The sequence below is a fragment of the Plecotus auritus genome (genome assembly GCF_963455305.1).
Source record: "Plecotus auritus genome assembly, chromosome: X".
NCBI lineage: Eukaryota > Metazoa > Chordata > Mammalia > Chiroptera > Vespertilionidae > Plecotus > Plecotus auritus.
In genome coordinates, this window is record NC_137784.1 from 102614721 (window position 1) to 102630295 (window position 15575).

Genomic DNA, 15575 nt, shown 5'->3' on the forward strand with positions numbered 1-15575 from the left:
CAAAGGAAGGGTCTGAATCCAAGAATACTGTACCCAGCAAGGCTGTCAATCAAAATTGAAGGTGAAATCAGGAGCTTCACAGACAAAAAAGGACTAAGGGAATGTATTACCACCAAACCAGCAATGCAAGAAATGCTAAAGGGTCTACTGTAAAAAAAAAAAAAAAAAAAGAAAGAAAGAAAGAAAGAAAGAAACAGGAAGCGAAGAAGTAACACAGGGGTAAAGAATAGGAATGGCGACAAATAAGTACCTATCAATAATAACTTTAAATGTAAATGGATTAAATGCCCCAATCAAAAGACATAGGGTAACAGATTGGATAAGAAAACATGACCCATATATCTGCTGTCTACAAGAAACCCACCTCAGAAAAAAAGACGCACACAGACTGAGGGTGAAGGGATGGAAAAAGGTTTTCCAGGCAAATGGAACTGAAAAAAAAGCTGGGGTAGCAATACTTATTTCTGACAAATTAGATCTCAAACTGAAGGACATAACAAGAGATAAGGAAGGCCATTTCATAATACTAAAGGGAGCAATCCAACAAGAAGAAATAACTCTGGTAAACATATATGCACCCAATACAGGAGCACCCAAATACATAAAAAAACTCCTGGAGGATATCAAGGGAGACATTGACAGCAATACAATCATAGTAGGAGACTTTAATACCCCACTATCACCATTGGACAAATCCTCTAAACAAAACATCAGCAAAGAAACATCAATCCTAAATGACTCACTAGACCAGATGGAATTAATTGACATCTTCAGAACATTTCACCCCAAAGCCACAGAATATACATTCTTCTCAAGCGCACATGGGTCATTTTCAAAGATAGACCATATGTTGGGACATAGGCAAAGTCTCTTCAAATTCAAGAAGATAGAAATCATATCAAGCATCTTCTCAGACCACAGTGGCATAAAACTGGAAATCAACTACAATAAAAACAACCCAAAGAAATCAAACACATGGAGACTAAACAGCATGCTATTAAACCATGACTGGGTTACCAGAGAGATCAAAGAAGAAATAAAAAACATCATGTCAACAAATGACAATGAAAACACAACAATCAAAAATCTATGGGACACAGCGAAAGCAGTCTTGAGAGGGAAGTTCATAGCTCTACAAGCCTACTGCAAAAAACAAGAAACAGGGGTAATAAATTACCTAACCCAACAACTCAAAGAGTTAGAAAAAGAGCAACAAGAAAAGCCCAGTGTAAGCAGAAGGAAGGAAATAATAAAGATCAGAGCACAGATAAACGACATAGAGACCAAAGAAACAATACAAAAGATCAACAAAACCAAGAGCTGGTTCTTTGAAAGGATAAACAAGATTGATGAACCTCTAGCCAGGCTCACCAAGAAGCAAAGGGAGAGGACCCAAATAAACAAGATCAGAAATGAAAGAGGTGAAATAACAACAGATCCCGCCGAAATACAAAGGATTGTTAAAAAATACTACGAACAACTCTATTCCAACAAACTGGACAACCTGGAGGAAATGGACATATTCCTAGAAAAATATAACCTTCCAAAACTCAATCAGGAAGAATCTAAACAGCTCAACATGCCAGTAACTATGGAAGAAATTGAAGCAGTCATCAAAGAGCTTCCGGCAAACAAAAGCCCGGGGCCAGATGGCTTCACAGGAGAGTTCTACCAAACATTCAAGGAAGAACTAAAACCTATCCTCCTCAGACTATTCCAAAAAATTCAAGAGGAAGGAACACTTCCAAGCTCCTTCTATGAAGCCAGCATCACCCTAATACCAAAACCAGATAAAGACAACACAATGAAAGAGAATTACAGGCCAATATCCCTCATGAATGTAGATGCCAAAATCCTCAACAAAATTCTAGCAAATAGGATCCAGCAGTACATCAGAAAGATCATACACCATGACCAAGTAGGGTTTATCCCAGGAATGCAAGGATGGTTCAATATCCGCAAATCAATAAATGTGATACATCACATAAACAAATTGAGAGATAAAAATCACATAGTCATATCAATTGATGCAGAAAAAGCATTTGACAAAATCCAACACCCTTTCTTGATAAAAACTCTCAACAAGGTGGGAATAGAAGGATCATACCTCAACATCATAAAAGCTATATATGATAAACCCACAGCTAACATCATACTCAATGGGCAAAAACTAAAACCATTTCCCCTAAGAACAGGAACAAGACAGGGATGCCCACTCTCACCACTCCTGTTTGACATAGTACTGGAAGTATTAGCCACTGCAATTAGACAAGAAGAAGAAATAAAAGGCATCCAAATTGGAAAAGAAGAAGTAAAGCTGTCCTTATTTGCAGATGACATGATATTGTACATAAAAAACCCGAAAGACTCCATCAAAAAACTAACAGACTTAATAAATGAATTCGGCAATGTAGCAGGATACAAAATTAACACCAAGAAATCTATGGCATTTCTATACACCAACAATGAACTTACAGAAAGAGAGACTAAAAAAGCAATCCCATTTTCCATCGCACCAAAAAAATTAAGATACTTAGGAATAAACCTAACCAAGGAGGTAAAAGACCTATATGCGGAAAACTACAGGACACTGAAAAAAGAGATAGAGGAAGATGTAAACAGATGGAAGAACATACCATGTTCATGGATTGGTAGAATCAACATCATTAAAATGTCCATACTACCCAAAGCAATCTATAGATTCAATGCACTCCCCATTAAAATACCAACGGCGTATTTCACAGACCTAGAAAGAACTCTCCAAAAATTCATCTGGAATAAAAAAAGACCCCGAATAGCCACAGCAATCCTGAGAAAGAAGAATAAAGTAGGAGGGATCTCAATACCAGATTTCAAGCTGTATTACAAAGCCACTGTCATCAAAACAGCCTGGTACTGGCACAAGAACAGACATATAGATCAATGGAACAGAATAGAGAATCCAGATATCGACCCAAACCAATATGCGCACTTAATATTTGACAAAGGAGGCATGAGCATACAATGGAGTCAAGACAGTCTCTTTAATAAATGGTGTTGGGAAAATTGGACAGATACATGCAAAAAAATGAAACTAGATCACCAACTTACACCATACACAAAAATAAACTCAAAATGGGTACAGGACTTAAATATAAGACGGGAAACCATAAAAATACTAGAGGAATCCACAGGCAGCAAAATCTCAGACATTTGCCAAAAGAACTTTTTCAGTGATACTGCCCCTAGGGCAATGGAAGCCAAACAGAAAATAAACAAATGGGACTACATCAAAATAAAAAGCTTTTGCACAGCAAAAGAAACCATCAACAAAACAACAAGAAACCCCACTGTATGGGAGAACATATTTGCAAATGGTATCACTGATAAAGGTTTAATTTCCAACATCTACAGGCAGCTTATACAACTTAATAAAAGGAAGATAAATGATCCAATAAAAAAATGGGCAACGGACCTAAATAGAAGCTTTTCGAAAGAAGACAGAAGGAAGGCCAAGAGACACATGAAAACATGCTCAAAGTCACTAATTATCCGAGAGATGCAAATCAAAACAACAATGCGATACCATCTCACACCTGTCAGAATGGCTATCATCAACAAATCAACAAACGACAAGTGTTGGCGAGGATGCGGAGAAAAAGGAACCCTCGTGCACTGCTGGTGGGAATGCAGACTGGTGCAGCCACTGTGGAGAACAGTATGGAGTTTCCTCAAAAAACTGAAAATGGAACTCCCATTTGACCCAGTAATCCCACTCCTAGGAATATATCCTAAGAAACCAGAAACACCAATCAGAAAGGATATATGCACCCCTATGTTCATAGCAGCACAATTTACAATAGCTAAGATTTGGAAACAGCCTAGGTGCCCATCAGCAGATGACTGGATCAGAAAACTATGGTACATCTACTCAATGGAATACTATGCTGCCATAAAAAAGAAGGAATTACTACCATTTGTAGACACCTGGATGGAATTAGAGAACATTATGCTAAGTGAAATAAGCCACTCAATGAAAGAAAAATACCACATGATCTCACTCATTTAGGGATAATGAAAAACATTATAAACTGATGAACAAACAGATAGTTACAGAGGCAGTAAAGCATCAAACAGACTGTCAAATTACAGTGGTAAGGTTAGGGAGAGGTGGGGGAAATAAGAGATCAACTGAAGGACTTATATGCATGTATATAGGAGTAACCAACGGATGCAAAACATTGGGGGGTGAGGGCATGTATGGGAGTGGGGTGGGGGTGGGGGGCAATGGTAAGATATGTACACATATAATACCTTAATAAAAATTTGAAAAAAAAAAAAAAACATATATGCACCCAATACAGGAGCACCCAAATACATAAAAAAAACTCCTCGAGGATATCAAGGGAGAGATTGACAATAATACAATCATAGTAGGAGACTTTAATACCCCACTATCACCATTGGACAAATCCTCTAAACAAAAAATCAGCAAAGAAACATCAATCCTAAATGACTCACTATACCAGATGAAATTTATTGACATCTTCAGAACATTTCACCCCAGAGCCACAGAATACACATTCTTCTCAAGTGCACATGGGTCATTTTCAAAGATAGACCACATATTGGGTCACAGGCAAAGTGTCTTCAAATTCAAGAAGATAGAAATCATATCAAGCATCTTCTCAGATCACAATGACATAAAACTGGAAATCAACTACAATAAAAACAATCCACAAAAATCAAACACATGGAGACCAAACAGCATGCTATTAAACAATGACTGGGTTACCAGAGAGATCAGAGAAGAAATAAAAAATATCATTGCAACAAACAACAATGAAAACACAACAATCTATGGGACACAGCGAAGTCATTCTTGAGAGGGAAGTTCATAGCTCTACTGCAAAAGAACAATGGTAATAAATTACCTAACCCTACAACTCAAAGACTTATAAAGAGAGCAACAATAAAAGCCCAGTGTAAGCAGAAGGAAGGAAATAATAAAGATCAGGGCAGAGATAAACAACATAGAGACAAAAAACAAACAAACAAACAAAAACAAGAGCTGGTTCTTTGAAAGGATAAACAAGGTTGATGAACATCTAGCCAGGCTCACCAAGAAGCAAAAAGAGAGGACCCAAATAAAGAAAATCAGAAATAAAAGAGGAGAAATGACAACAGACCCCACAGAAATACAAAGGATTGTTAAAAAATACTATAAACAACTCTGTTCCAACAAACTGGACAACCTATAGGAAATGGACATATTCCTAGAAAAACACAACCTTCCAAAACTCAATCAGGAAGAATCTAAAAATCTAAATAGGCCAATAACTATGGAATAAATTGAAGCAGTCATCAAAAAGCTTCCAGCAAACAAAAGCCCGAGGCCAGATGGCTTCACAGGGGAACTTTATCAAACATTCAAGGAAGAACTAAAACCTATCCTCCTCAGACTATTCCAAAAAAATTCAAGAGGAAGGAACACTTCCAAGCTCCTTCAATGAAGCCAGCATCACCCTAATACCAAAACCAGATAAAGACAACAGAATGAAAGAGAATTACAGGCCAATATCCTTCATGAACATAGATGCCAAAATGCTCAATAAAATTCTAGCAAATCGGATCCAGCAGTACATCAGAAAGATCATACACCATGACCAAGAAGGATTTATCCCAGGGATGAAAGGATGGTACAATATCCACAAATCAATAAATGTGATACATCACATAAACAAACTGAGGGAGAAAAATCACATAGTCATATCAATTGACGCAGAAAAAGCATTTGACAAAATCCAACACCCTTTCTTGATAAAAACTCTCAGCAAGGTGGGAATAGAAGGATCATACCTCAACATAATAAAAGCCATATATGACAAACCCACAGCCAACATCATACTCGATGGGCAAAAACTAAAACCATTTCCCCTAAGAACAGGAACAAGGAGGTAAAAGACCTATACGCAGAAAACTACAGGACACTGAAAAAAGAGATAGAGGAAGACGTAAACAGATGGAAGAACATACCGTGTTCATGGATTGGTAGAATCAACATTATTTAAATGTCCATACTACCCAAAGCAATCTATAGATTCAATGCACTCCCCATTAAAATACGAATGGCATATTTCACAGACCTAGAAAGAACTCTCCAAAAATTCATCTGGAATAAAAAAAAGACCCCGAATAGCCACAGCAATCCTGAGAAAGAAGAACAAAGTAGGTGGGATCTCAATACCAGATTTCAAGCTGTATTACAAGGCCACTGTTCCCAAACAGCCTGGTACTGGAGAACCAAAATGGCGGCAGAATAGGCAGACGCACCCCGAGCCTTGTCCCAGAGCAGATAGAAAGGGTCGCACGAGGAGTGTCTGTTGGAGAGTTAAGTGACAGCTATACTCCAGGAGAAGGTGGCGGAGTGCTGGACAGGGTTCCCCTGGCCGGGCAGCCCCCACTGCTACTGGGTTCCCTCCCGGAGCGACTGGCTCGGACGCGGAGACCAGGCCATCTTGAAGGGGAAAGTAGATGTTATTGGAAACCTGAAAATCTACAACTGCGGCACCCACCGAACAGCTGCGAACCCCAGAACACCGGTCCCCAATTGGCGCAAACACGCGGATTCAGAGGAGCTCTACACTCCACCAGGGAAAGGTCAGATTTCGCCTGGGATAAGGTGAGGTCTCTGGTCCCAGTGGGACAGAGAAACATGTGCACTGCAGAAGCTGGAGGACTGGGGGAAGTCTGAGCCTAGAAGAATCCGTGGCTGTTGGGGCTGGCATGATCCGCGAATGTGGAAGAGGGTCCTCAGAACTGCTAACAGAGGGGATCTCTAAAAAGCAACCCATTTTGATCTGACGCAGAAGGACAGCCTAAAAACTCTGGAAGAGTGCCAGCTGTTTGGACACAAGGGGGAAAAGCCTCAACATAATAAAAGCCATATGTGATAAACCCACAGCTAACATCATACTCACTGGGCAAAAACTAAAACCATTTCCCCTAAGAATAAGAACAAGACAGGGATGCCCACTCTCACTACTCCTGTTCAACATAGTACTGGAAGTATTAGCCATTGTAATTAGACAAGAAGAAGAAATAAAAGGCATCCAAATTGGAAAAGAAGAAGTAAAGCTGTCCTTATTTGCAGATGACATGATATTGTACATAAAAAACCCGAAAGACTCCATCAAAAAACTAATAGACTTAATAAATGAATTCGGGAATGTAGCAGAATACAAAATTAATGCCAGGAAATCTATGGCATTTCTCTACACCAATAGTGTACGTACAGAAAGAGAGACTAAAAAAGCAATCCCATTTACCATCGCACCAAAAAAATTAAGATACCTAGGAATAAACTTAACTAAGGAGGTAAAAGACCTATACGTGGAAAACTACACGACACTGAAAAAAGAGATAGAGGAAGACATAAAGAGATCGAAGAACATACCATGTTCATGGATTGGTAGAATCAACATCATCAAAATGTCCATACTACCCAAAGCAATCTATAAATTCAATGCAATTCCCATTAAAATACCAATGGCATATTTCACAGACCTGGAACGAACCTTCAAAAAATTTATCTGGAATAAAACCGAATAGCTGCAGCAATCCTGAGAAAAAAGAACAAAATAGGGGGGATCTCAATACCAGATATCAAGCTGTATTACAAAGTCACAGTTCTTAAAACAGCCTGGTACTGGCACAAGAACAAACATATAGACCAATGGAATAGAATAGAGAACCCAGAAATTGACCCAAACCACTATGCCCAATTAATATTTGACAAAGGAGGCATGAATATACAATGGAGTCAAGACAGTCTATTCAACAAATGGTGTTGGGAAAATTGGACAGATACATGTAAAAAAATGAAACTAGATCACCAACTTTCACCATACACAAAAATAAACTCAAAATGGATAAAGGACTTAAACATAAGACAGGAAACCATAAAAAATACTAGAGAAATCCACAGGCAGCAAAATCTCAAACATATGCCGAAGAAACTTCTTCACTGATACTGCCCCTAGGGCAATGGAAACTAAAGAGAAAATAAACAAATGGGACTACATCAAAAGAAAAAGCTTTTGCACAGCAAAGGAAACCATCAATAAAACAACAAGAAAGGCCACTGCATGGGAGAACATATTTGCCAATCATATCAACGATAAGGGTTTAATCAACATTTACAGAGAACTCATACAACTTAACAAAAAGAAGATAAACAACCCAATCAAAAAATGGGCAACTGATCTAAATGGACACTTTTCGAAAGAAGACAGAAGGAAGGCCTGCTCAAAGTCACTAATCATCAGAGAGATGCAAATCCAAACAACAATGCGGTACCATCTTACACCTGTCAGAATGGCTATCATCAACAAATCAACAAATGACAAGTGTTGATGAGGATGCGGAGAAAAAGGAACTCTTTTGCACTGCTAGTGGGAATGCAGACTGGTACAGCCACTGTGGAGAACAGTATGGAGTTTCCTCAAAAAACGAAAAATGGAACTCCCATTTGACCCAGTGATCCCACTTCTAGGAATATATCCCAAGAAACTAGAAACACCAATCAGAAAGGATATATGCACCCCTATGTTTATAACAGCACAATTCACCATAGCTAAGATTTGGAAACAGCCTAAATGCCCATCAGCAGATGAGTAGATTAAAAAACTGTGGTATATCTACACAATGGAATACTATGCTGTGGTAAAAAAGAAGGAGTTCCTACCATTTGCAACAACATGGATGGAGTTGGAAAGTATTATGTTAAGTGAAATAAGCCAGGCAGAGAAAGATAAATATCACATGATCTCACTCATTTGTGGAATATAATTACCGGTATAGACTGATGGACAAGAACAGAACCAGAGACTGCGAAACGTCGATCAGAACCTCAAACCTCAGGGAAGGAGGGGGTCAGTGGGAGTAAGGGGGAGAGATCAACCAAGGGACTTGTGTGCATGCATATGAGACTAATCAATGGACACAGACAACAGGTCGGTGCGGCATGAGTGGGGGGGTGGGGAGTAATGGGGGAATAAGGACACATATGTATAAAAATAATAAAATTAAAAAATAACTTAAAAAATAAAAAAAATAGGTTCTCTGTTCCTTGCTCAACCTCTTCTCCTTTTGGTATTCCTATAATGCAGATGTTGTTACATTTCATGTTTTCCCAGAGCTCCCTTAAGCTATCTTTCTGCTTTTAAATTCTTTTTTTATTTGCTGCTCTAATTGGGTATTTATTTCTTCCTTGTCTTCCAAATCACTGATTTGATCCTCTGCTTCATCCAAACTACTTTTAATACCTTCCAGTGTGTTCTTGATATTAGATATATCATTCTTCATTTCTGTCTGGTTCTTGTTCATGGCTTCTATTTCCCCTTTCATGGTTGTTGTAATTTGCACTAAGTTCTTAAGCATTTTTATAACCATATCTTTGAACTCTACACCTGATAGTTTGCTTGCCTCCATTTTCTGGGGCTGACCAGCAAACCCCAAGCAAGGCATGAATGATTACTCTGACACAGGATTGCTGTGAAAGAGAGGGCTAAAGGGCTGCCTGGCTAAAGGAACCAGACAGCCTCGATCACCTGCCTCTTCAGGCTTTTATTGTAACAGCAGTTTGAGATAAAGTTTATCTTTTAGATACAATCAGTAAAGTAAGTAATCTAGGGAGGACACATGTATCTGCAGTGTCCTTTAAGCAAGGACACCTAAAGATTAAGCATAAATATTTCAGTAAAAACCCAAGGGTCTGCATGTGCACAGACTTGTTTGAAAAGGTCAAGGGGTAGCCTCCTTCGGCCAATTCCCCTAAGTTGGAATTCCGATAAACAGGGGTGGGCTGCCTTCAGCCAACTACCTTGTTTGGAATTTCCTCCTTACTGACTTTCCAACAAAGTCTTCCACGCTTCCCTACATCCATTTCATTTAGTTCCTTTTCTGGAGATTTCTTCTTTTCTCTCATTTGGGGTTGTTTCTTTGTCTCCCCATTTTAGCTGTCTCTTTGTATTTGCTTCTATGTATTAGAATGCCTCCCAGTCTTTGTGAGATGGCCTTATGTAGAAAGTGTCTTGAGGAGTCCAGTGGTGCAGTCTCTTTGTTCATCTGAGCTGGGTGCTCTAGGAATGCCCCTTGTGTGCATTATTTAGGCTCTCCTGTTGTAATTGGGACTTGATTGTTGATGTCCCATTCATGGGAGGGATCTCCCCTCTGACTTGCTGCCAGTGAGTTTCAACCCTGATGTCATTGTGCCAGCTGTTATACAGGTGATTTGGGTCTGCTATTAGGGACTCGCTGGATTTTGCTCTGATGTTGTTGAATCTGGTCCCTTGGTGTGTCTATCCTGGGCCTCCTAGGAGCTTCTCTAGTGCAGGGGAATATGAGTCACTGTCCCTTTCTGGCCCTGGACAACCTGATTGAGGTCCAAGAGATTGAATCCCCTAGTAGTCCACTGGTTGGGGACTCCTTAGCCCAGAAGCTGAGTCTGCCTTGTCTCACACCTTGATTGTCTCTGTTATGAGCTGTACTCCCTTCCCCCATGGAGCTGGTCCCACAGGTGTCAGCTGCAGTCACTTGGGGTCCTACTGGCTTTTGCCTCACGCTGTGGTCTGCGGTGGTGTCTGTGGCAGGCTCAGATGCTGTTTCTGACTAATTAGATCAGGCAAAGACTCAAAGCCTCCAGAGACCTGCCTCTGTCTGCAGACTGATTTGATTCAGTCAGAGTAGCCTCACACAATTGTCCACAGGTAGGGTGAGAGGTTTTTCCAACAGGGTGGGGCAATTGCTTCTGCCTGGAGGCTTATTGTTATTCTCAATCTTTTAATGGGCCTCAGAAAGGCCACAGGGTGGCAAGGGGTTTTCCAATAGGGTGGGGCAACTGTCTTCCCCCTAGGTAAGAACCACCTGGATAGCAAGGGTCTGCCTAAGAAAGATGACCTCCACAGTGTGAGGGAATTTCTCAGCACAGGAAACCGGGGTGTCTGCCTTCTGAGATCTAATCCTAGAGCCCCCAACCCTGGCTTATGCTTACGCAGCACCAGTCCACTCTACCCTCCCTCTGCTGGAGCCCAAGGTGAGTGGCTGCACACAAAATTTTGTGTGCTGGCCGTTTAAGAGGGTGCCTGAATTTCCAGCCATTTCTTCCTGGCAGACAGTGACCCTGCTGCTTTTTACAGCCAGATGTTATGTGGGAACTTTCTCAGTTCTGATGGGGGGGGCAGCTTGGGGATTAGACCCCAGAGTTATGTGGCAACCCCCCACAGCTGAGATATCTCTCCGGAAATTCAGCTGCTGTCTGTGGGAGCCTGGCCAGCCCTTTTGTGCCTCTACCCTTCCTACTAGTCTCCATGCAGTCTCCACTTTCTGTCCTTGGTTACCAAGGTTCTTTCCAGCTAATCTTCAGTTGATTATTCAAGATGTGTGTGTTTTTGTATTTTAGTTGTAATTCCAGTTTGGTCCCGGGAGCATGTCTGAGTAGCATCCACTTATTCCGCTGCCATTTTAAATCTACTGGTATATTACTACAGATAACAATTGCTAACAGTTATTGAGTGTCTGTATTGTTAGATTTAATTCATTCATAAAAGAGCATTGTGAAGACCAGGTGTAGCTCATGGTCAGTCAGAGGAAACAAGGAAAGTAATCTTGACATAGAGGCAATAACTTCGATTACCTGTAAAGATATGAAAAAATGTGACTAGCACTGATTAAAGAAATAAAAAGTCTGATGTCAAGCTTAGAAATGAGAAAAAGACAGAAAAAGGAAAGTCTTGAGGCAACATGGAACAGCATCCAAAGAGGTAGAGAACATTTGTCTCTCAAATATGATCCAATCCTGGACTAGTATGATAACAGGTTGGCTTCAAAGATTCTGTACTATACCAGAATGGGTCTGAATTCTAAGTTCAACATTCTTTCCCCTCTAGTGCCAATTTAGGGTTAAAGCAGACCCAAAAAACCTACACCCTCTAGGTCTGAGTAGAAATATAGGGTGGGACAAAAGTAGGTTTACAGTTGAGTACACAAAATTTATTCTTGTATTATTATTAATTATTGTATTATTTTTCCATACGAACTACTATAAACCTACTTTCCCCCAACTCTGTAGATTAGCTTCTTGAACATCCAAATCCTTCATGAAGTATTCCCAGATCAACCTGTTGAGAATAAGACTTCCCAAATCACATCTAGTCTAAGGTCATTCTTACCCTGAGACAGGACCCCAGTTGCATTGGTATGAGTACTTTATTCATTTTACATTTCATTTCCTGCTTGTAACTTATTAGCATGATCTTTTTTCTGTATTATTGACATCTTGGATCAATTATCCTGGAAGTACATAATAGTACCTAGCAGTGGCATATCTAATTACAACTCATATACTTTAATAATGATATACGTAACCCTAGGAGATGAGTACCACTACATATGCACAAAATTAGGATCAAGAAGGCCTTGGATATAGTACAATATCGTTCTGCTTAGAATTTTGTGGGGACAGGGGTAATAGTAGCTCTTCATCAACCTGATACTCTAGACCAAGGACATCTAGCTATCATCTGACAAAAACCAGCGTTCAGACTAAAATACAGGTTAAGGTCATTTTCAAGCTCCTATCCCCGAAGTGAAGGCTACCTATGACTTACAATAATGCATTTCTCAAGTTTATGTGCCCTGTCCTCAATCAAAATATTCTCCTTTCCTGTTTCCTCTACTAAACACTTCCAGTTAACATCACAGGAATTAAACTTTGTTAGCCTGACACAAACAGAAATAATGGTCATTGAACTTAAAACAATACCTAAGAATCAGAAACAAAAAGCAATTATTCTTACATTAAAGTATGTCTTCTCAGGGTGCCACACTTTCTTTAGTCATTATTTTCAATATCCCTTCTATTATTCTTAATTATCATGTCCATTTGTATCTATAAATACAAAATATGAATTCAGTTAGCATGAATTAGCATCTTTTAAGCAGCTCCTCTTTTTATTCTCAACTCTAGACCAAATAAAATCCCTTTGGCCCTCGAAGTGTCTCTAGAAATGTTTCTTCAATTTAAAAAATTAAACACTTGGGGGAGAAACCAAGATGGCGGCATAGGTAAACACCTAAACTGCTGCCTGGCACAACAATTTCAAAACTACAACTAAAAGACAGAACGGACACCATCCAGAACCACAGGAAAGCTGGCTGAGTGAAAATTCTACAACTAGAAGGAAAGAGAAAAGCTCACAGAGAATTGGAGGTACGGCAAAGGGTCTTTGTGCGCGCAGAGAGGAAGGGCAGCTGAGAGCCTGGCTGACTTTCTCTGGCGGAAGGGGGAAGGAAGCCCCCGAACGCACTGAACCCCAGTTTTGACTGCACTGAACCCCAGTTCCGGGCGAGCCCCTGGGGACCCACGCTCTTACAGGGGGAGTCTGGACTCTCGGGCGGAGACTCGGGAGCCAGGGAAGGCGGAGGACTGAAATTGCACGCGCGCCAGTGCGCACAAAGGCTGCGGAGGTTGCCACAGGCTTTCCCTAGTGGAAGGGAGTCAGAGGCTCCTGAATGCACTGAGCCCCAGTTCTGACTGCAGTGAACCCCAGTTCCAGGCAAGCCCCTGGGGACCCACGCTCTTGTGGGGGGAGTCTGGACTCTCGGGCGGAGACTCGGGAGCCGGGGAAGGCGGAGGACTGAAAGTGCGCGCGCGCCAGTGCGCACAAAGGCTGCGGAGGTTGCCACAGGCTTTCCCTAGTGGAAGGGAGTCAGAGGCTCCTGAATGCACTGAGCCCCAGTTCTGACTGCAGTGAACCCCAGTTCCAGGCGAGCCCCTGGGGACCCACGCTCTTGTGGGGGGAGTCTGGACTCTCGGGCAGAGACTCGGGAGCCGGGAAGGCAGAGGTCTGAAGGCACGCACGTGCGCGCAAGGGCAAGGCTGACGGGAAGCCAAGACTGAGGCTCCACCCCATCCAAGCTGAGCACAGAGGCTATTGCAATTTGGCAAGTCTAATCCTATAAGGCTGTCTCCAGCACCGAACTTCTCCCAGCATAGACACAGCTGATCCTTACAGCCAACTGGCCTGGAGGTCAATTCTTCCCAGTGATACCAACAACAATCAAGACTTAATTACAAGGCTGTACACACAGTCCACAAAGGGGTGCACCAAGAGTGTCCACCTCAGGTTAACTGGGGAGGCCGACCCACTGGGCCATATTGGAAACCAAGCACACAAATCTACCTTACCAACTCAGGGAAGCAGTGAAAATGCGGCGTCAAATAATCAGATCACAAACGAAAGAAATGGAGGAAAACAAACGACTGGATATAGAATTCAAAACCACGGTTATAAGGCTTTTTAAGAATATCCTAGAAAAGGCCGATAAATATAACGAGACCCTCGAAGATATGAAAAAGGACCAACTAGAAATTAAACATACACTGACTGAAATAAAAAATATTATACAGAGACCCAAAAACAGACAAGAGGAACACAAAAATCAAGTCAAAGAATTGAATTACAAAGAAGCAAAAAACACTCAACCGAAAAAGCAAAAAGCAAAAAAAAAAAAAATCCAAAAAGTTGAAGATAATGTAAGAAGACTCTGGGACAACTTCAAGCGTACCAACATCAGAATTATGGGGGTGCCAGAAGAAGAGAGAGAGCAAGATACTGAAAACCTATTTGAAGAAATAATGACCGAAAACTTCCCCCACCTGGTGAAAGAAATAGACTTACAAGTCCAGGAAGCCCACAGAACCCCAAACAAAAGGAATCCAAAGAGGACCACACCAAGACACATCATAATTAAAATGCCAAGAGCAAAAGACAAAGAGAGAATATTAAAAGCAGCAAGAGAAAAACAGTTAGTTACCTACAAGGGAGCACCCATACGACTGTCAGCTGACTTTTCAACAGAAACTATGCAGGCCAGACGGGAGTGGCAAGAAATTTTCAATGTGATGAATAGCAAGAACCTACAACCAAGATTACTCTACCCAGCAAAGCTATCATTCAGAATTGAAGGGCAGATAAAGAGTTTCACAGACAAGAAAAAGCTAAAGGAGTTCATCACCACCAAACCAGTATTATATGAAATGCTGAAAGGTATTCTTAAAGAAGAGGAAGAAGAAAAAAGTAAAGATAAAAATTATGAACAACAAATACATATCTATCAACAAGTGAACCTAAAAATCAAGTGAATTAAAAACCTGAGGGACAGAATAATCTGGTGAATATAATAGAATCAGGGGCATAGAAAGGGAGTGGACTGATAATTCTCAGGGGGAAAGGGGTATGGGGGGTTCATGAAGAGAATGGACAAAAATCATACACCTATGGATGAGGACAGTGGGGGGGAGGTAAGTGCAGAAGGTGGGGTGGGAAATGGGTGGAGGGGAGATATGGGGAGAAAAAGGAGAAATAATTGTAATAATCTGAATAAAGATTTATTTAAAAAAATAAATAAATAAATAAATAAATAAAAAAGCAATTGCAAAATAACACACTAACAAATTGGGAAAAAAAAAAAAAGCCTAAAGGGGAGGGCAGTTAGGGATGACCAAGCCAGCAGAGGAGGGAAGTTGGGGACGA